The 24,662-nt window shown below is 33.9% G+C and overlaps 2 protein-coding genes and 1 long non-coding RNA gene across 3 annotated transcripts in view; 2 read left to right on the forward strand and 1 right to left on the reverse strand.

The window, feature by feature from the left end:
- The window catches only part of LOC137405686 (type-1 angiotensin II receptor-like), a 159,343-nt gene that overhangs the window by 87,156 nt on the left and 47,525 nt on the right, over positions 1-24,662 (forward strand). The window lies entirely within an intron of this gene.
- The window catches only part of LOC137405689 (ATP-dependent (S)-NAD(P)H-hydrate dehydratase-like), a 232,414-nt gene that overhangs the window by 23,482 nt on the left and 184,270 nt on the right, over positions 1-24,662 (forward strand). The gene's annotated exons all lie outside the window — the stretch shown is intronic.
- LOC137406428 (uncharacterized) lies at positions 7,177-8,498 on the reverse strand. The gene is made up of 4 exons (XR_010979869.1): positions 8,453-8,498; positions 8,122-8,187; positions 7,769-7,828; positions 7,177-7,660 (listed from the first exon to the last, which is right to left on the reverse strand). It is a non-coding gene; the product is annotated as an uncharacterized lncRNA (long non-coding RNA).

Raw genomic sequence — 24,662 nt, forward strand, 5'->3', positions numbered from 1 at the left:
CTAATTTCATCTACCTCAAGTTCCGACATGAGGTGCCGCTTAATTATGTTACTCCTCTGAGCTACAAGTTGCTTAGCGGTTAGTGGCAATTCCACAGTTGACGCATCCTTTCCATGTAGCCCCACTTTTTAGGTTCACTCATAAAGTAGCACTGCATGAGGTCCATGTTATCAGTTCGAGCCCATTTCATCCGTTTTGAACCAGTAGCCCATTTTTCATTGCCTTGTTTTGGTTCAGCTACAGGCAGTGCGGACCTTGTTTGAGCGGGCGATGTCTAAGCCGGCATGGCTTTGGTTATTGCACTCATCATAGAAGTTGTAGATGTTACACCACCAAGGGTCTTGTCTAAGGATCGTCAGAAGGGTGCAGTTGTTGAGGTTTGAACCTAGGACCTATTGATCACTGTCCCGATACCTTACCAACTGCGCTATCTGTCCTGTATATATATATATATATATATATATATATATATATATATATATATATATATATATATATATATATATATATATATATATATATATATATATATATATATATATATATAGAGTAATGTCACGCTTCTCTAGCATAGTGCTCTATTACTAGAAGTAAGAGCTAAAATATAAAAAAAGTAAGAGATGACTAAAAATGAGTTTTTGTTACTAATAGTTTCATGTACAGAGTACAATCATCAGACAATAACTCATACTAAAATGACTACCCTATTACCAACGTTAGGGCTCACATTCAAAACTGCATCATTAAAAGATTAAAATATTAAAATCAAGGAGCAACAGCAAGAAAGTTATGAACTTTATCTCATTTGATGTCGTTAACTTTTACCCTTCAATCACATTAGACCTAATGAACCAAGCACTAGACTATGCGTCAGATTTTACCCCAATAGATGCTGACACAAGTGACATAATTACACATGCTAAAAGATCTGTGCTTATAAACAATGACAATTACTGGATAAAAAACAGTAGAGACAGCTCGTTCGATGTAACAATGGGGTCATATGATGGTGCCGAGACCTGCGAGCTGATTGGATTATTTATGTTGCATAAGATCAGCAGCAAGTATGACAACAACTTTGGCTTATACCGAGATGACGGCTTGGGAGTGGTTAGGTGCACCCCCAGACATGCTGAGAAGATAAAGAAAGAACTCTGTGCAATATTTAGCAAGTATGCTTTAAAAATAACTATAGAGGCAAACAGAAAAGTTGTGAAATTTTTGGACATTACACTCGACATCAACCAGAACAGGTACAAGCCTTACAATAAACCGAACAACGTCCCTCGTTATATACATACCCAATCAAACCACCCGCCTCAGATATTAGAGAACATACCAGACTCCATCAACAAGCGCCTGTCCGCTATATCATCAAGTGAGACTGTATTCAAAGAAACAGTTGGCATATATCAACAGGCCTTAAACAAAAGCAGATACCACCATAAATTGGTATACACTCCAATTCAACACAGCAATCGTAAAACTAACAGAAAAAGAAATATCATATGGTACAACCATAGAGTTATCTCCCCCTAAAGTGATAACTACACGAGCGTTTCCGGTGCCAACAAGGAGCGTTTAGGCCACGCCTCTTTTTTGTGCTAGTCAGTCGTAGTGATTGACTAGATCAATAACATCAGCCATGAGAAGGGTTAAACAAGGATCATGAATTCCAGTTGAGATAGTAATTAATGCTCATATTAAAGAAATGATGATTATAGTTTATTACTCTAATATATGCTTATTATTTAAAGCAATTCAATACCTACCAGGGATTGCTAAACATATTATGGAAATGCTTACTTTTTCATTTCCATAAACATAAATATTCCCATAACTTTAGGAAAATGAATATGGAAATTTTATTTTACAAGTATGGAAATGGTATGAAAATTGAAATAATATGGAAATGAATTATGGAAATGCTATGGAAATGGAAATGAATTATGGAAATGGAATTAATATGGGAATGAACTATGGAACTTTTATGGAAATGGAAATAATATGGAAATGAATTATGGAAATGGAAATAATATGGAAATGGAAATAATATGGAAATGAATTATGGAAATGGAATTAATATGGAAATGAATTATGGAACTTTTATGGAATTGGAAATAATATGGAAATGAATTATGGAAATGGAAATAATATGGAAATGGAAATACTATGGAAATGAAGTAGGGAAATGGAATTGATATGGAGATGAATTATGAAAATGGAAATTGTGACATACACGTAATCCCTGATACCTACATGACTTGCCAAGGCACTGAATAGATAGTGAGTGAAAGTGAAGGTAATGCAAGCAGTTACTCATAGATAACATACATAGTCATACTGGGGTTGTATTACATTGGTGTGATGGGAAGCTAATCACTTGCCATCAACTATGAGCTGTACTACCCGGTGTTGCCCAAGCAATAAAAAAGTATTTGGACAGAAAATTTATTTTTATATAACATTTACTATTCTAACTTTTAAACTTCATATCATGAGAAAATATTTTTAAGCAGTTTAAATGAATTAAGAGGAAAAAGAAAACAACTCTAAAGGTTTGCAAGCTTTTTCAAACAACTACAACTTTTAAATTTCATATCATGAAAGAAGTGTTTTGTTGAAATGAATTAGAAAAAAAAACTGTAAATGTGTTTAAATGTAAAATAATTAGCAAGTAATGGCTAAATATAATCTGTTTAGCTATGATTACAATAAAAAATTATTTAATAAATAAGGTAATAAAAAAGTCTATTTTATTTTTATATAATTATAGTTAGTAGAATTAAGTATAATTTATTTTTATTTAACATATAACAACATTTACCACTTTAACTTTCAAACTACATATTATGAAAAGTGTTTTGTGTAATTGAAATAAATGAAAAGAAGAGAGAAAATAAAAACAACTGTAAATTTTTTCAAGCTTTTTCAAACAACTACCACTTCTAAATTTCATATCATGAAAGAAGTTTTTTGTTAAAATGAATTAAGAAGAAAAATGAAACTGCAAATGTGTTTAAATGTAAAATAGTTAGCAAGTAATGCTAAATATAATGCATGATTGCATTAACTCACTTACTTAACAGCATCTATTCAGTGCCTTTGCAATGCATGTAGGTATTGAATTGCTTTAAATAATAAGCATATATTAGAGTAATAAACTATAATCATCATTTCTTTAATATGAGCAATAATTACTATCTTAACTGGAAATTCATGATCATTCTCATGGCTGGCGTTATGGTTCTGTCGATCACTACGATTGAATAGCACAAAAAAGGGGCATGGCCTAAACGCTCCTTGTTGGCACCGGAAACGCTTGTGTTGTTGGATGCACAGTTATCACTCTAGGGGGAGATAACTCTATGGGTACAACCCACCGTTCAATGCTGCGACGAGTACAAATGTGGGTCGTGTTTTTATAACTATGGTCCGCAAAGTATTTTGTAAAGGCCACCCACTCAGAAAGATATTCAATGAAAATACTTTAAAACTCAGCTACAGCTGCATGGGAAATATCAGCAACATCATAGATAGTCATAATTAACGACTAATTAAGAGTGCAGCAAATAAAGATACCATCACAAGAACAACCTAGAACTGCAGAAGAGCGGAGGAATGCCCGCTGGAAGGACATTGCCTGTCCAGTAGCATCATCTACCAAGCGACTGTTACAGATGCTAATCAACAAAACCAGTCATATATTGGACTTTGTGAAACAACGTTTAAGGCTCGCTACTCTAACCACAGAGCAACATTTAATGACACCAACAAGAGAAATAAAACCAGCCTTAGCAAACATATATGGGAGCTAAAAGATCGCAACATCGCGTATGACATTAAATGGAGCATCGTCAAGCAATCTGCTGCATACAACAACACTTCTAATCTGTGCAACTTGTGCCTGCTTGAAAAATATTACATTATTATGCACCCTGAAAAGAGCAGTCTGAATAAACGACAGGAAATAATATCAACCTGCAGACATGATAGAAAATTTCTTTTAGCTGACAGTATTACATAAACACTCTTTGTATTTTAATTTTTTTTTGTAAAATTTATTTTTGGACCATAACTTTTAGAAGCTCTCTATCTCATAAGTAAGCTACAGGCTTGTACCCCGACTTTAATATTTTAATCTTTTAATGATGCAGTTTTGAATGTGAGCCCTAACGTTGGCAATAAGGTAGTCATTTTAGTATGAGTTATTGTCTGATGATTGTACTCTGTACATGAAACTATTAGTAACAAAAACTCATTTTTAGTCATCTCTTACCTCATTTATATATATATATATATAAATATATATATACATATATATTATATTATATAATAATATAATATTATATATTATATATATACATATATATTACTGTTCTGATCGATGGTTACAGGTAGTTGAAATTTGTAGGTCAAAATGGCAGTTACTTAAAAAAAACAAATGTTATTCGCAAGTAAATACATAATCTAAAAATTTTGCTACTTATTTGTAATACATTAATTTATATGGGGAAAGAGTTAATATTAAAACAAGAACCAATGAATATTTTTTCTTTAAGTTCAGAGGATTTTCTGGTTGTAAGTCCAAAATAGCGGGTGCCTTATAGTTTAATTAATTACCATTAATTCCCTTCTTCGTTAGCCATTAGAATACTTCATAATTTTAATTCTTTAGTTAGATAAATAAGCCCTGATTGACTCGCTAGTGTGGTTTTAGCCTTTGCTCCTAACTTTTCTTCGGCCCTTCTCACTGCCACCAACATTTAATGAAAAGTTGTATATATATAAATATATATAAATAAATAAATATATATATATATATATATATATACATACATACATACTGGTATACATACAGTCTGCTATCAGCTGTAATATATAGCGTCTGTATTTATCGGCTCTTGTTAGAGTTGCGCTGGTATATATATATATATATATATATATACAAGCGCAACTCTAACAAGAGCCGATAAATACAGACGCTATATATTACAGCTGATAGCAGACTGTATGTATACCAGTGCAACTCCAACAATAGCCAATAAATCAGACTCTATATTGCAGCTGATAGCAGTCTGTATCTATACCAGTGCAACTCCAACAAGAGCCGATAAATCAGACTCTATATTGCAGCCGATAGCAGACTGTATCTATACCAGTGCAACTCCAACAAGAGCCGATAAATCAGACTCTATATTGCAGCCGATAGCAGACTGTATCTATACCAGTGCAACTCCAACAAGAGCCGATAAATACAGACTCTATATTACAGCCGATAGCAGACTGTATCTTTACCAGTGCAACTCCAACAAGAGCTGATAACTCAGACTCTATATTACAGCCGATAGCAGACTGTATCTATACCAGTGCAACTCCAACAAGAACCGATAAATACAGACTCTATATTACAGCCAATAACAGACTGTATCTATACCACTGCAACTCCAACAATAGCCAATAAATCAGACTCTATATTGCAGCCGATAGCAGTCTGTATCTATACCAGTGCAACTCCAACAAGAGCCGATAAATCAGACTATATTACAGCCGATAGCAGACTGTATCTATACTAGCGCAACTCTAAAAAGAGCAGATAAATACAGACTCTATATAGCAGCCGATAGCAGTCTGTGTATAGACTAGCACACCTTTAAAGCCAAGCTGTCTAAGTTACAAAAGAAGATGTGTTATACTTAAATAAATTTATTATACTATCATAGTACGTCTCATCATACTAGCCAAGTCTCGACTGTCCCTCAAATGCAAAAACAACTGTTTATATAAGCGAGCAGAAGCAAACACAACATATGATCGATGGTTACAAATAGCTGAAATTTGTAGGTCAAAATGGCGGTTACATAAAAAAACAATTGCTATTTGCAAGTAAATACATAATCTAAAATTTGGCTACTTTTTTGTGATACATTAATTTATATAGGGAAAGAGTTAATATTAAAACAAGAACCAACAAATATTCTTTCTTCATGTTCAAAGGATTTTCTAGTTGTACGTCCAAGATATAGCGAGTGCCTCATAGTTTTTTAGCGGACGCATTTTAGCTTGCATTAATTCCCTTCTTCGTTAGCCATTAGAATACTTCATAGTTTTAATTCTTTAGTTAGATAATTAAGCCCTGATCGACTCGCTAGTGTGGTTTTAGCCTTTGCTCTTATCCTATTTTTGGCCCTTCTCATTGCCACCAACATTAAATGAGGAGTTGCCCTTTTGCTTTAGTGATGGAAAGTCTTTTTCGTAAATTTTACGCAAATTTACTACACGGTAAAAACGGTTTCGTTAACAGATACATGTACATGTAAATGATAAAATTTGAGCTAAATGAGGTATTTATTGATACATTGCGCCTGCGAAATACTATGCCCCTATAAACACCATGCTTTCCGCCAAACCATTTCAACAAACATTTCTCTTGAAATAAATATTTGGCGACTGTTGTACTGCTTTTTATCAGGTCCTAACGGTTTTTATTTGGTTTTCACATTTTGTATTAATTGAAAAATTACAAAATCATCTGTTTCGTAGTTTACATACTTGCTATTTATTTCACATCTACATTTAGTTCTCTACTAATTTATTGTAGCTGCTCAGAAAACTTTTTTCCAGCTGCACTATGTTTCCTTGATTCTCATTTGGTACCTTTCGTTCCACACTCAGTTACTATGAATGAAATATTTTTGCTTTATTCATTTACAGCTTTTACGTTATTTCTGTAAACTGTGTTCTATTTCATAAGTTTGACTATTACTTGGCTGTGTATGGTGAGCCTCTGCTCATCAGCTTGAAGACTCAAGTGCCGCCACTGCGCGCCTGCTCAGCCTAATTCTGTTTCCAGTATTAGTACATATTCATATCCTCTCTTGTCATGTTTGGTTATTGTGTTGGCGAGGTGAGTGCTATTTAGTATATGTCCCATAGCTCGTTTATCTGTGTGGATGATTGGGGGCAGCACATAAATTAAGGATAGTTCAGATGCGTGAGTAGTATATAGAGAGCAGATCTACACACAAAAGTGACGGATCCAGCGGGGGGATAGAAAAAGGGGGTTGTGAATTAAATTGGCTAGGGGTGTAGATTGAATCGTGTGGAGTTGAATGAGATGTTGGGGTTTGGGGGGAAATTGTGGTGTAGAGTAGGGGGTTGAATTCGAGGGGTTACGGATCCGCTCCTGGCGTAATCGGCGGATTATCTGTGGATGAGTCATCGGATTAGCGGGGGATGAGTCATCCGATTGAACGCGGATTATCGCGGGATTAGTCGGGGGAATCGTCGCGGATTAGTCGGGCGAATCGTCGCCGATTATCGGTGGAATAGTGGGGGTGAATATCTGGGACATCGAGGGCTGGATGGTTTTCCGGAGTGGATCTCGCGGATTATCGAGGAGAGCGAGAGATTACCTAGCGGATGAGTGAGGGGGTTAATATCTGGGACACCGAGGGGTTGATTTTCCGGAGATTGTTATATATTTGGTTGAATGAGAGATAAGTTTTTATTATAAAATATAAACTATAAATGTTACAAAAAATTCAAAATCATTCTGTCATTCGTTTTAAAAAGGAAAGTTTTGGAATACATCTTTCTTGAATTTCATTCAATCCCAATTTTCTTCTTCTTCTTTCATTGTCGAATGAGAATGAACTGTCTACAATCAAAACATACATTATTTTTAGTGAGATATAGTAAAAGTAAGACATACAATCAGATTAGATCATTCATTCAAACTAAAAATCAAATATAATGTAATACTTACTGAAGAAGAAGAAGATCCATCCTTTTTCTGAATGGAATCTTCCTGTTGAGATACGGGAGCCTGCAATTGCAATGATTACAGTCAGGATGGATTACTATAACCTTGCTGAGATAGTAGACTCCACATTCACAATGGACTCCAACTTAAATTGTAAATTTCAATTGCATTAGTCATCGAATCATAGAATGATATGCAAGATGTAATACAGACAGAATAGGATATGCAATCAGCTAGAGTAGGACATACAGACAATAAGAAAAACAAATATGTTACATCACATAGTCAGACTAGGACACACAGACAGAGGAGGATATTCAGTTAAAATAAAGAAATAAATATAATGTACTACTTACTGAAGATTCAAATTCATAAAGCCTTCTCCGAAAAGGACTATATTTAGTTCGGTGATGCCCAGGATCCTACAATTGCATTGATTATAGTCAGAGTAGAACATGCAGACAAATTAAAACACAGTCAGGTCTTACTTTGAATTTCAATTCCAACTCCTTTTGTTTTAAAGTGGAGTTATACAAAATATTAATTACTGTTTTCACAGATTGATACTCATTTTAACATTCCTACATACCAATTGGAGTGAATTTTGTTGAATGTATTTGATCTTTAGTTACATGTTTTATCATTATACAACGATATTAGACGAAATAAATATAATGTAATACTTACTTTTAAAGTCAATGTAACATCGAAGTTACGAAAGAACTCCTCTCTTTGTTGCTGCATGACCAATGATTTCTACAATAATTTCCAAATTACTTTGTATAATTTAATTGTTTCATTTAAGCAAACCCTATAATTCGAAATATATTTAATATGTAGTTTATATTCTCAAGTTTCCTTTAACCCTTTCACTGCCGAGCATGTACAAATTTGGGTATTTGCCAAGTACCAGCCATTTTACCGAAAATTGCCGATATTGCTTCATGGTATGTAAACAGTATTTTTTCCAATTTCAATCTCTATTCAGAACAATTTTGTTACATATTTTAATTTGCTAACATTGTAGCCATCATTGCTATGCAAAAATTCAACGAATCTATACTTTGTGCGATGATAAAGCTGTGTGATGCTATGATCGATGCGAAGCTAAAACGATCTTCCGTGTTTCTTACTCTCACAAAATTATTACTTTCACTACTCTCAGAGACAGTGCTGCTGCTTTAACTATCTGTATAATCACGAAAATCTGAATCTGAAATGGCTATAATGCCATCAACATTACTAATTACCTGTTTTCTGACTCGCGCGCGGTAATTAATGAACTCACACAAAAAATGTTCGTTATAAAATTAGAAGTTCTCTAACAAAAGTTTGAAATTGATTCGTTACTTTAGGTTAATTTTATAGACAAATCTTCAGACAACACTGTCAATTTCATAAAAGTCTGAAAGACCGTGGGTTATGCTGTCAACGAATAATAAAATGAGGTAACTACGCAATGGCTGGGAAAGTCGCATTAATGCGTCTACGGCAGTGAAAGGGTTAATCAAAAATATAATTTAGTAAAATATTATAATGTAATACTTACTTTCTTTTGAAGCTTGATCTTGTTTCGAAAAGCCTTCTGTTTTTCAGGATCTACCTCTCTACCCCAAGGGCAGTAGCCCCATATCTCCACACACGTGTCGATGCAATTTGTCTGAGTTAGGAGTCTATCCACGTTTTTGTCTCGAGCACACATTGTAAACTATTATAAATAAAATGAGATGAAAAACTTATTCTTTCTCGTTGCTTATATAGTAAGTAGAAGCAATGTTATGGTTAATTAAATTTGTGTAATTTATGTTCACGAAATTGTAAACCAGCTAAACAGTTTTCGCGAAATTCACTTTCGCGAAATTCAATTTCGCGAAAGGTGACTATATAATATATATGTGTAATTTCGCGAAATCCAATTTCGCGAAAGTTGACTATATAATATATATGTGTAATTTCGCGAAATCCAATTTCGCGAAATCCAATTTCGCGAAATTCACTTTCGCGAAAGTTGACTATATAATATATATAATGTGTAATTTCGCGAAATTCAATTTCGCGAAATTCACTTTCGCGAAATTCAATTTTGCGAAAATCTGTTTACTATTTTCGCTTCATTAATTCCTTTGGACACACCCATCATTCTTCAATTCACTATATAAGCGTTGCATAATCTGATGGAATATTCTGCCTCATTAACCATCTCTTGATACCTACTTATATTTGAGAATTTGGGTCGATCGAGTGTTGATACCATAAGGCTTGTATGCTTCAGCTAGAATTCTGTTAGCCGGCTACTCGCGATTAAGTTCGTTGAGTGTCGCTGTTTTCAGGGGCTGTTGTGTGGACAAGCGCCTTGGCATTCGACTTGATTGTTTTCCTAGGTTTACCTATGGAATTCTCCTGTTTGGTTTGGCTTAACCATTCCATAACAGTTTCTCGACCAGTAAATAGATGAAGATGATGAACTAGTAAAGGGGCATACATGGATTAATATGTGGATTATTTTGAGGATAGCTCCAACTCAGTGTGAGTATATCAATATATAAAACTTATATCAAAAAGTAAATAATATTCGGTTGTATTTGTTACCAACTTTATTTCGATATAAAGTATATATGTATATTCAATTGTAAAATATAGAAAAAAAAAATTTATGTCAGATCTTCTAGTAATTTAACAATTTGGAAAGTTCCTTGAATATGTACATTGTCAACACCTTCATTTTCTTCGTTATTAAGACTTTTACTAATTTTTTTTTTCATTCCAATCATATCTATGTAGTATAGTTTTTCGAACTACATGATCTCGTGTATCTGTTTCAGAAATTTTTAGCATAACTGTTAGAAAATCTTCTATTGAACATCCTCTGCTCCAAAATATTGCAAAGAGAAGACAGTAATCTCCACATGTTGTTGAAATAATTGTTTCCAATGAAACAACCTTGTTGCCAATGACGTGCAACTAAATTTTTGGTTCAACAATTCCATTTCTAATTATTTTTTCAAAAACGGTAAAACCAGACCGTTATCGTCATGACAATAAGAAACACACCGAGTTTGTTCAACGCAAAGAAAAGCGTCAGGAATTTTGTGAGAGTAAGAGTTGCTAAACAATTTTACACCTATCTTGTGGAGAATTTTGTTCTGAATAAGATACATTTAAAAGTAAAACGATATATGTTTTCATTTTTTGAGATATTGCTTAAATACTAACGGTATATCGGATTTTTTTAGAAAATCCGTTTGAATTAACTTGGGCAGAATAATCGTTTGGTCAACAATTAACGTGGTAGCGAAAGAGTTAATATACAAGTGAGCAGTGATTATAAATGTATATATAATAATAAAATGTGAGTAAGATAAAAGCTACTGAAGATACAATAAACAAAGCTAGGATTGTGCTAGTCCATGTTGATATACAAGGGAGCAGTGATTATAAATATATATATATAATAAATCGTGAGTAAGATAAAAGCTACTGAAGATACAATAATCAAAGCAGAATTGTACTAGTCTATGTTGATGTACAAGTGGGCAATGATTATAAATGTATATATAATAATAAAATGAGAGTAAGATAAAAGCTACTGAAGATACAATAAACAAAGCTAGGACTGTACTAGTCCATGTTAATATACAAGTGAGCAGTGATTATAAATATATATATAATAATAAAATGAGAGTGAGTAATGTGAGTATATATAATAATACATTTTATTATTATATATAATTATAATCACTGCTCACTTGTATATTAACATGGACTAGCACAGTCCTAGCTTTGTTTATTGTATCTTCAGTAGCTTTTATCTTACTCACATTTTATTATTATATATACATTTATAATCATTGCTCACTTGTACACCAACATAGACTAGTACAATCCTAGTTTTTGTTTATTGTATCTTCAGTAGCTTTTATCTTACTCACATTTTATTATTATATATATTTATAATCACTGCTCCCTTGTATATCATCATGGACTAGTACAATCCTAGCTTTGATTGTATCTTCAGTAGCTTTTATCTTACTCACATTTTATTATTATATATACATTTATAATCATTGCTCACTTGTATATCAGCATGGCCTAGCACAATCCTAGTTTTGCTTATTGTATCTTTAGTAGATTTTATCTTACTCACATTTTATTATTATATATACATTTATAATCACTGCTCACTTGTATATTAACATGGCCTAGCACAATCCTAACTTTGTTTATTGTATCTTCAGTAGCTTTTATCTTACTCACATTTTATTATATATACATTTAAAATCATTGCTCACTTGTACATCAACAGGGTCTAGCACAATCCTAGCTTTGTTTTATTGTATCTTCAGTATCTTTTATCTTACTCACGTTTTATTATTATATATTCATTTATATTCGCTGCTCACTTGTATATTAACATAGACTAGCACAATCCTAGCTCTGTTTATTGTATCTTCAGTAACTTTTATCTTACTCACATTTTATTATTATATATACATTTATAATCACTGCTCACTTGTATATTAACACGGACTAGCACAATCCTAGCTTTGTTTATTCTATTTTGAGTAGCTTTTATCTTACTCACATTTTATTATTATATATACATTTATAATCACTGCTCACTTGTACATTAACATGGACTAGCACAACCCTAGCTTTTATCATACTCACATTTTATTATTATATATACATTTATAATCATTGCTCACTTGTATATCAACATGGCCTAGCACAATCCTAGTTTTGCTTATTGTATCTTTAGTAGTTTTTATCTTACTCACATTTTAATATTATATATACATTTATAATCACTGCTCACTTGTATATCAACATGGACTAGCACAATCCTAGCTTTGTTTATTGTATCTTCAGTAGCTTTTATCAATTATTCTAAAGTGCTGTAAAAGATCAACAGGAGTGTTAATAAAGTACTGAGAATAAGTATGTGTACAATTATTATAAAGTGCTGTAAGAGAACATCAGGAGTATTAATAAAGTACAGAGAATAAGTATATGTACAATTATTATAAAGTGCTGTAAGAGATCATCAAGGGTGTTAATAAAGTACAGAGAATAAGTATATGTACAATTATTATAAAGTGCTGTCAGAGATCATCAGGATTGTTAATAAAGTACAGAGAATAAGTATATGTACAATTATTATAAAGTGTAGTAAGAGATCATCAGGAGTGTTATTAAAGTACAGATAATAAGTATATGTACAATTATTATAAAGTTCTGTAAGAGTTCATCAAGAGTGTTAATAAAGTACAGAGAATAAGTATATGTACAATTATTATAAAGTGCTGTAAGAGATCATCAAGAGTGTTAATAAAGTACTGAGAATAAGTATATGTACAATTATTATAAAGTGCTGTAAGAGATCATCAGGTGTGGTAAAAAAGTACAGATAATAAGTATGTGTACAATTATTATAAAGTGTAGTAAAAGACCATCAAGAGTGTTAATAAAATACAGAGAATAAGTATATGTACAATTATTATAAAGTGCTGTAAGAGATCATCAAGAGTGTTAATAAAGTACTGAGAATAAGTATATGTACAATTATTATAAAGTGCTGTAAGAGATCATCAGGTGTGGTAAAAAAGTACAGATAATAAGTATGTGTACAATTATTATAAAGTGTAGTAAAAGACCATCAAGAGTGTTAATAAAATACAGAGAATAAGTATGTGTACAATTATTATAAAATGTAGTAAGAGATCATCAAGAGTGTTAATAAAGTACAGAGAATAAGTATGTGTACAATTATTCTAAAGTGCTGTAAAAGATCATCAGGAGTGTTAATAAAGTACTGAGAATAAGTATGTGTACAATTATTATAAAGTGTTGTAAGAGAACATCAGGAGTATTAATAAAGTACAGAGAATAAGTATATGTACAATTATTATAAAGTGCTGTAAGAGATCATCAAGAGTGTTAATAAAGTACAGAGAATAAGTATATGTACAATTATTATAAAGTGCTGTCAGAGATCATCAGGATTGTTAATAAAGTACAGAGAATAAGTATATGTACAATTATTATAAAGTGTAGTAAGAGATCATCAGGGGTGTTATTAAAGTACAGATAATAAGTATATGTACAATTATTATAAAGTTCTGTAAGAGTTCATCAAGAGTGTTAATAAAGTACAGATATTAAGTATATGTACAATTATTATAAAGTGCTGTAAGAGATCATCAAGAGTGTTAATAAAGTACAGAGAATAAGTATATGTACAATTATTATAAAGTGTTGTAAGAGATCATCAGGTGTGTTAACAAAGTACAGATAATAAGTATATGTACAATTATTATAAAGTGCTGTAAGAGTTCATCAAGAGTGTTAATAAAGTACAGATATTAAGTATATGTACAATTATTATAAAGTGCTGTAAGAGATCATTAGGGGTGTTAATAAAGTACAGAGAATAAGTATATGTACAATTATTATAAAGTGTAGTAAGAGATCATCAAGAGTGTTAATAAAGTACAGAGAATAAGTATGTGTACAATTATTCTAAATTGCTGTATGAGATCATCAGGAGTGTTAATAAAGTACAGAGAATAAGTATATGTACAATTATTATAAAGTGCTGTAAGAGATCATCAGGTGTGTTAATAAAGTACAGAGAATAAGTATATGTACAATTATTATAGAGTGCTGTAAGAGATCATCAGGAGTGTTAATAAAGTACTGAGAATAAGTATATGTACAATTATTATAAAGTGCTGTAAGAGAACATCAAGAGTGTTAATAAAGTACTGAGAATAAGTATATGTACAATTATTATAAAGTGCTGTAAGAGATCATCAGGAGTGTTAATAAAGTACAGAGAATAAGTATATGTACAATTATTATAGAGTGCTGTAAGAGATCATCAGGAGTGTTAATAAAGTACTGAGAATAAGTATATGTACAATTATTATAAAGTGCTGTAAGAGAACATCAAGAGTGTTAATAAAGTACTCAGAATAAGTATATGTACAATTATTATAAAGTGCTGTAAGAGATCATCAGGAGTGTTAATAAAGTACAGAGAATAAGTATATGTACAATTACTATAAAGTGCTGTAAGAGATCATCAAGAGTGTTAATAAAGTACTGAGAATAAGTATATGTACAATTATTATAAAGTGCTGTAAGAGATCATCAGGTGTGGTAAAAAAGTACAGAGAATAAGTATGTGTACAATTATTCTAAAGTGCTGTAAAAGATCATCAGGAGTGTTAATAAAGTACTGAGAATAAGTATGTGTACAATTATTATAAAGTGTTGTAAGAGAACATCAGGAGTATTAATAAAGTACAGAGAATAAGTATATGTACAATTATTATAAAGTGCTGTAAGAGATCATCAAGAGTGTTAATAAAGTACAGAGAATAAGTATATGTACAATTATTATAAAGTGCTGTCAGAGATCATCAGGATTGTTAATAAAGTACAGAGAATAAGTATATGTACAATTATTATAAAGTGTAGTAAGAGATCATCAGGAGTGTTATTAAAGTACAGATAATAAGTATATGTACAATTATTATAAAGTTCTGTAAGAGTTCATCAAGAGTGTTAATAAAGTACAGATATTAAGTATATGTACAATTATTATAAAGTGCTGTAAGAGATCATCAAGAGTGTTAATAAAGTACAGAGAATAAGTATATGTACAATTATTATAAAGTGTTGTAAGAGATCATCAGGTGTGTTAACAAAGTACAGATAATAAGTATATGTACAATTATTATAAAGTGCTGTAAGAGTTCATCAAGAGTGTTAATAAAGTACAGATATTAAGTATATGTACAATTATTATAAAGTGCTGTAAGAGATCATTAGGGGTGTTAATAAAGTACAGAGAATAAGTATATGTACAATTATTATAAAGTGTAGTAAGAGATCATCAAGAGTGTTAATAAAGTACAGAGAATAAGTATGTGTACAATTATTCTAAATTGCTGTATGAGATCATCAGGAGTGTTAATAAAGTACAGAGAATAAGTATATGTACAATTATTATAAAGTGCTGTAAGAGATCATCAGGTGTGTTAATAAAGTACAGAGAATAAGTATATGTACAATTATTATAGAGTGCTGTAAGAGATCATCAGGAGTGTTAATAAAGTACTGAGAATAAGTATATGTACAATTATTATAAAGTGCTGTAAGAGAACATCAAGAGTGTTAATAAAGTACTGAGAATAAGTATATGTACAATTATTATAAAGTGCTGTAAGAGATCATCAGGAGTGTTAATAAAGTACAGAGAATAAGTATATGTACAATTATTATAGAGTGCTGTAAGAGATCATCAGGAGTGTTAATAAAGTACTGAGAATAAGTATATGTACAATTATTATAAAGTGCTGTAAGAGAACATCAAGAGTGTTAATAAAGTACTCAGAATAAGTATATGTACAATTATTATAAAGTGCTGTAAGAGATCATCAGGAGTGTTAATAAAGTACAGAGAATAAGTATATGTACAATTACTATAAAGTGCTGTAAGAGATCATCAAGAGTGTTAATAAAGTACTGAGAATAAGTATATGTACAATTATTATAAAGTGCTGTAAGAGATCATCAGGTGTGGTAAAAAAGTACAGAGAATAAGTATGTGTACAATTATTCTAAAGTGCTGTAAAAGATCATCAGGAGTGTTAATAAAGTACTGAGAATAAGTATGTGTACAATTATTATAAAGTGCTGTAAGAGATCATCAGGAGTATTAATAAAGTACAGATAATAAGTATATGTACAATTATTATAAAGTGCTGTAAAAGATCATCAAGAGTGTTAATAAAGTACAGAGAATAAGTATATGTACAATTATTATAAAGTGCTGTCAGAGATCATCAGGAGTGTTAATAAAGTACAGAGAATAAATATATGTACAATTATTATAAAGTGTAGTAAGAGATCATCAGGAGTGTTATTAAAGTACAGATAATAAGTATATGTACAATTATTATAAAGTGCTGTAAAAGTTCATCAAGAGTGTTAATAAAGTACAGATATTAAGTATATGTACAATTATTATAAAGTGCTGTAAGAGATCATCAAGAGTGTTAATAAAGTACAGAGAATAAGTATATGTACAATTATTATAAAGTGCTGTAAGAGATCATTAGGGGTGTTAATAAAGTACAGAGAATAAGTATATGTACATTTATTATAAAGTGCTGTAAGAGATCACCAGGTGTGTTAACAAAGTACAGATAATAAGTATGTGTACAATTATTATAAAGTGTAGTAAGAGATCATCAAGAGTGTTAATAAAGTACAGAGAATAAGTATGTGTACAATTATTATAAAGTGCTGTAAGAGATCACCAGGTGTGTTAACAAAGTACAGATAATAAGTATGTGTACAATTATTATAAAGTGTAGTAAGAGATCATCAGGTGTGTTAATAAAGTACTGAGAATAAGTATATGTACAATTATTATAAAGTGCTGTAAGAGATCATCAGGTGTGTTAATAAAGTACAGAGAATAAGTATATGTATAATTATTATAAAGTGCTGTAAGAGATCATTAGGAGTGTTAATAAAGTACTGAGAATAAGTATTTGTACAATTATTATAAAGTGCTGTAAGAGATCATCAGGTGTGTTAATAAAGTACAGAGAATAAGTATATGTACAATTATTATAAAGTACTGATAAAGATTGTACATGAACATTTTCTTATGTATATATTCAATGTTTCATTTATACTATATTATCTTTATTGTGTCCTATCTACTTGAATATTTTCATATATTTCAAGTTAAACATAAACTATTTTATTTTTATTGAAACAAAATAACGATGGAAATAATGAATAATACATATGAATATATCTTTTAAAGTGAATAATTTTGTAATAAAACTGATCTTTCATTCAACATATTAATTTCTCCAACAAATTTCAATCTTACATACAAAAAAAATACAAAAAAAACCGAAAATAAATTCCTTAAAATTCTTACCCATTCAAGAGCTTCAACATTACAAAATCATCAAATCTTCAAAAAATAACTTTGTACATAAACACTTTCTCATATATATTCAATGTTTCAAATATATAACAATCTCCGGAAAATCAACCCCTCGGTGTCCCAGATATTAACCCCCTCACTCATCCGCTAGGTAATCTCTCGCTCTCCTCGATAATCCGCGAGATCCACTCCGGAAAACCATCCAGCCCTCGATGTCCCAGATATTCACCCCCACTATTCCACCGATAATCGGCGACGATTCGCCCGACTAATCCGCGACGATTCCCCCGACTAATCCCGCGATAATCCGCGTTCAATCGGATGACTCATCCCCCGCTAATCCGATGACTCATCCACAGATAATCCGCCGATTACGCCAGGAGCGGATCCGTAACCCCTCGAATTCAACCCCCTACTCTACACCACAATTTCCCCCCAAACCCCAACATCTCATTCAACTCCACACGATTCAATCTACACCCCTAGCCAATTTAATTCACAACCCCCTTTTTCTATCCCCCCGCTGGATCCGTCACTTTTGTGTGTAGATCTGCTCTCTATATACTACTTGCGTGTAATCAAAATCGTAATTAGTTCCGTAAGTTTTAAGCCGTAAATCGTGAGTCATTTATTATGAAATCCTATGTGGAGTACGCTGCCTCGTATTTTTTGAGGCTCTCGGGACGTTTCCTGACTTTCCCCGACATACGGTGTTCAGGGGTTGAAGTGATCACTGGTATTCTTGTTGCGTCGGTTGCCTCTTCCGCGGCTGGAGTCACACTTGCCTCTTCAATCGCTGTTGTGTTTGCCTGTAGGTCAGTATCTTCTGGTGTGTTGCTGGGTATTAGTCTTAGGTGTTCTCTGGCTCTTCACCTCGGACCGGAAGGAGCCTGTACTAAGTATGACTTCTCGTCGAGCCTTTGCAGTATTTGGCCTCGCCTCCACTGTTTTCCTTCCGTGTTAAACGGTTTCATCACGAAGCTTGTTCCTGTATCCAAGGGGCGAGCCAGGAACTTGTGTCGGTTGTAACATTTCACTTGTTTGTTTTTCTGAGTTTGTATTTTTTGTTGTCTGCTTCTGGCACTCTAGATAGTAGTAATGCGGAGGGTGTAGGGGCCATCATTCAAAACCTCCTACCAAAAGTTATTTGCGAATGGCTTGTGCTCTATTCCTTGTTAATGTGTGTTTCTGATTTCCACGAGTGCTTCCATGTGGTCAGTCTCATCTAAGTAGCATTTCGACAGCATTCGTTTAGCCACTTTCACAGCCCTTTCTGCCTTTCCGTTTCCCTGATGATGGTGCGGTGAGGATGTGTTGTGTTCAATGTCACAGCCTGTCATGAAGTCTGTGAACTTCCGCGACAAAAACCATGGGTCAGAGTCAGGGACTGAACCTAATGGTAACCCATACCTCGCAATGTGGCATTTTAGTTTCATGACGATTGACCCAGTAGTTGTGGCAGTTAGATAGTCTATTTTCCAGAATTCTAAAAACTAATCAACTGTGATCAGGAAGTCCTTCTCTTTCCACTGATATGGATCCACACCAACACATTGCCACGGAGTGTTGGCCTCAACTGGCATCATGGGCTTCTGGTGGTTAGATTGTTGTATTTTTTGGCATGCTTCACAGTTGATTACTGCTTCCGCTAAGTCACTTCTCATGGATGACCAGTAAACGAGTTCCTTTGCCCACTTTATGAAACTGTCGACGCTGAGGTGTGATCGGTGCAGGTTGTTGATTACGCTACGACGCAGCGTGTGTGGGACGATGACGGTCATGCCTCTGAATATCAGACCATCGTACACAGCGAACTCATTTCTGTATGGGTGGAATGTTTTTATTCGACCAGGTGTCTCTTCTTTTCTGTCGGGCCAGCCATTCTTAATGGTGGCCATGAGGGTGGTCATTTGTGGATATCTTTCAGTCTCTGTGGTGAATTCGGCAACTGTTTCACTCGAGATTGCTAGCTCTCCAACTGTGTTTATTAGAAATCAGTCACCCTTGAGTCTTTTTGTTGGTATGTACGCTGCATATCAGGGATGTGTAGGGATGTACCACACACATATTTAGTTTTGAGGTCGTAATTGAGCAGCTTTAGCATGATTGACTGCAAACGTTTTAGGGCTCGGTTCAGCGGCTTTTTGACGATAACCTCTAGTGGCTTGTGGTCTGTATGAACAAATATTGGGCACCCAAACGTGTATTGTTGAAAGCGTTCCACAGAAAACACTATAGCCAAACACTCTTTTTCAATTTGAGCAAAACTTTGCTCAGTGCTAATCAGTGCCCGATTTGGGTACCCAATCGGTTGCCCTTCTTGCATCAGGGCCGCGCCAAGTCCCTTGCTTCAGATATTGCATTCAACCAGAAGTTCCTATGAGGGTTGATAACATTGCAGTATAACTGTGTCGGATACCGTTTTCTTGATTCTCGTGTATGCTCCTTTTACCTCTGTTGTCCAGGCCCATAGGCTTGCTGAGGTTGTTGCGCGGACTGGTTTAGCCACCAATGACAGTCGTGGTCGGAATTTTGCTAGACATCCGAATGAACCCATGATCTACCAAACTCCCTCTGCATCCGTTGAAGACGGCATTTCTGAGATGACCAACACTTTCTCGGGATCTGCCTCTAGCCCGGCGTCTGATATAATGTGACTGAGAAATGAGATCCGGATGACGCTGAACTTGCATTTGTTCTTATTGAGGACTATATGTCCCTCCTTGCATTGTTTGATAGGGCCTGTTAGGCGTGTGTCATTTGATATATGGTTGTTTCCATACAAGAATGTCATCTGCCGTGCAGGCTACTCTAACCAGGCCTTCTAAGCTTTCGTGAAGTTTTCGCTGGAAAATCTCTCCTCACACTTTCAGTCCGAATGGCATTGACTTCCAGGTGTATCGACCCCATGAAGTTACCATTGTTGTGAGGTACGAGCTTTGTTCATCAAGGGTGCATTGCTAGTAGCCTTGGGACAAATCTAACTTGGAAAACATTCGCGCAGCGTTTATCTCTGGGAGAATATCTTCCATTGTTGGATTCATGTATCGTTCCTTTATCAGTGCTGAGTTTAAATGTCTGGGATCCAGAAAAATTCTCAATGCTTCGGATCATTTTTTTGCTACGCTCATCGTGGAGCACCATTCGGGTAATGATACCTTGCTGTACCATTCTGTCAAGCTCTGTCTTTACTTTGCTTTGGATTGATACCGGTACCTGGCGGGGTTGTATCTGCCTCAGTTTTATTTTCGGGTCAACGCATAAGTGTATTTCACCATCTATCTCACCCAGTGAGTTATTGAATGCTGCGCTCGTGGATTGGTCTCCAGCTGTGTGAACATGTTTGAAGTTTCCATAATTTACAAAGATGAGGTTCATCTTTTCCACCGTGTTACGGCCCAGGAGTGGAACCCAGTCCTGTTCAACCCCTTCAAGTGTCTCCATGTGACTCCTCGACGTGTCTTTGGGGTTAGTTGAGGTCAGCGCACATCGCCCTAGTAGGTGGACAAGCTGTCTATTGTACATCACTAGAATAGTATTGGGTGCAGTTAGCTGGCCGGCTCCAACTGCTGTCTTTGATATAATGTTGGAGCCCGCACCTTTGTCCAATTGCATGTGGGCAGGCTTGCCCTCAATCGGAATCTCGGCGTACAGTTGGGGAGATTTGTTTTTTTGCAAATGGGTTTGTGGCTACAGTAAAAGTCTTCTCGTATGTTGCTCCTGTGTGTAGAGTAGCAGGTTCTTCTGGTTTTGACTAGCATACCGATTTGCAATGGTTCTTCTTGTTGCATTATAAGCACATTTTACCCCATGCCGGGCATTTTTCCTTTTTTATTTCATGTTGAAGAAGGAATATGAAATGAAAAAGGAAATGTAGATACTAGAGTATCTACATTGGCATTCATGTGTATCTGTGTTTTGTTTCTTGCTTTCGACCACGTGTACTGGTAGGCCTGTTGGTTCTGGGGTTTTATCACCTGGATTAAAGATTGAGTGTAGTTGTGTTCTACCAGCTTCAAATGTCCGGAATGTGTCTATATATGACCGTAGGGTCAGTTCTGGAGTTTTGCAGCAATCTTGCATGAGTCGTCTCGTCGCTGATGCCTATGACGATGTGGTCTTTATAGATTGAGTCCTTCAGATTGTTTTCTGTGTAATTGCACTGGTCTATCATCAGAAGTAGTATGGCGATGTAGGTGTTTACTGATTTGATTGGTGGTTGCTTCCGTGAATTGAATCTATCGAAGGTTTCGCTTTGTACTCCAGCAATGTGCCCTTGTATTTTGTTCAATATCTGTGCAACTGTGTCAGTTGCCGCCGGTTCACACTTTGAATATAATGTGACTGTTCACATGTCAATGGTACTCATTAGTGCAGCTTTTGCAAAATTAGCTGATCTGTTGCCATCGTCCAGCATTATAATCGTGGAGTAGCTCTCCCATGTTGACCTCCATAGACGCCATGCATTGGCATCAGCTGGAGTGCTTGTTAGGTTGAATGGCTCTTGTGATTTTACAGTTACTTTTGGTAGATCGGCCATAATTGTATGTTATTTAGTGTTAGTGTAAAAACGTAGATTTTGTTAGTTTTTGTTTAGTAGTAGCGTTAGTATTTTGGCAGCTCACTGGTTACTCACACTCTGGTCATCTATTAGGCTCGTCTCAGCATCCCTGCAACAATAGCAGGTATGGTGAGGAAGGTATCATAGTTCCTTAAACTGCTACCATATAAATGGTGTTCTATTTAATAGGTCTGACTATTACCTGGCTGTGTATTGTGAGTCTTCGTTCATCAGCTCCAAGCCTCAAGTACTGCCACTGCGCGCCTGTTGAGCCTACTTCCGTTTCCGGTAATAGTACATATTCACAATTTTTTTCAATTGAAATAACTTATTTAATCAGATATTTTTAAAAAATTTTGTTTGTATGAATATTTTTCAATTTTTTAGTTATTTTATATCGATATAGTATATTAACATGCGCAATTTCCTTTTCTCAACAGACGAATATTGAGTGCATTACACGCGTTTTTCACAAAATTTCCTATCTGTGCTCGCTTTGTGTATTACAGATCTTTCCTTTTACACCTAACCAATTAGTAATTAGTGATTAATTTCACATTTTACAACAAACATTTGTAAGATTACTGTAAGATTATCCGTAAGAAATTCTGTAAGATTTCTGTACTATCATATCAAGTATCAGTTAATCTTCTCTCTCTTATATTAACATTTATTTACATATTTCACATATTTACATTTATATTTACATTTATGTATATAGATTTACATTCTCTTATTACATTTATAAATTCTTTATAACTTTGGTAGTTTATAATAGAAGTTTTTAAAGTTTGTTTCTTCATCGTTATTATTTCAATTTGCATTTTTTAAACATGATTTGAATATCGTGTTTTAAGTTTAAAACATTATTCATTTTCTTATCATCGTTATTATTACATAGTTAGTTTCTAATGTTTATTATTAATATTAGTTTTTCATCCAACCACTTTTTGCTGACATCGCTGTAATAAAACTTCAAATATGAAATTCTACCATATTGTGTCATATTTTTTTAATTAATCTATTAAATACATGTATTCCCAAAAGTTACACATTATCTAATTCCTCTAAAGAAAAGACCTTGCAATGATTCATCAGAGGAAAGAGAAGAAAGACTTAGAAAAGACAGGATGAGAAAAGCTGCTGTTAGAGCTTTGGAAACTGAACTGCAAAGAAATGACCGCTTAGCAAAGGCCAGAAAAAAAGACAACAAAACTTCTAGCATCACAGACTGATCAGGAACGTCAACTAAGGCGAAAAAATAACTGAGAGAGCATGGCAGCAAAAAGTCCCTAGAGACTAATGAAAAACGTGCAAAAAGACAAGCGTGTGATCAAAAGAGGATTGCAAGTGTAAGATCTTTAGAGACTGACAAATAGCGTGCACCAAGACAAGGATGTGATCGAGAGAGGATCGCAACTGTAAGATTTTTGAAAACAGGCAAACAACATGAACAAAGGCAGGTGTGTGAGTGAAATAGGATTGCTGCAAAAAGATGTACATTTTGGCAAAAAAATTTCAACGCATCATTTTTATGACTGCTCATTCAACTATGAGAGTAATTATTTTTGTTTGATAGGAGATATGGATAAAATTGGTCGCCATTGCCAAGCACTCAAGTGGAAAGACGAAGCTTCAAGCATGTGTTGGGCCAATGAAAAAGTCAAAATACCAGTAATTGCTGAATCGTTGAAAAGTTTAAAGCTTAGAGATAGTGCATCTTCTCACCACTTTCTTTCTAATATTCACAAATGTAACAATTGTTTTTAGATTACATCTTTTAGAGCTTCAAGAGAAATTCATGAGCAAGGTTTTATGCCTACTTTTAAAGTAAAAGGACAGATTTATCATTTGCATGGATCACTTTTGCCAGCTGAAAACGGAAGCAACAAGTTTTTGCAAACTTTTTTTGTGGGCATTTCTGATGACAAAATGAATCAAAAATGTCAACATGTCTCAGGTTTCAGGCGTACCATTGTTCAAGATTTGCAAGACGTCTTTCACCGCAACAGCAACTGCGTTCAGAAATTTAAAACATCAATGGAAAATCTAACAGAGGACAGTTTAAAAATTGTAATTCATGCAGATAGGCGACCAGCTGGAGAACATGAACGTAGATAAAATTCCCCCCCTCCGCCGAATTACATGAACCAGCAATTGTTATTGTAGGACAAAACTTTGATAAGAGATATCGTGTTACACAAGCGACAGTCAGGAGTTACAAGAGTTTCTCAAACACACATATCTTATAGTACCCAATCATATACTGGCAAGGACAAGATGGATATCATCTTACAATTAGGCAGGTGGACCCAAATACAGGTAATGAAGTACAAAGGAAGACAATATCTGCCATGGAT

Source organism: Watersipora subatra, chromosome 10 (assembly GCF_963576615.1).
Source record: "Watersipora subatra chromosome 10, tzWatSuba1.1, whole genome shotgun sequence".
NCBI classification, from domain to species: domain Eukaryota; kingdom Metazoa; phylum Bryozoa; class Gymnolaemata; order Cheilostomatida; family Watersiporidae; genus Watersipora; species Watersipora subatra.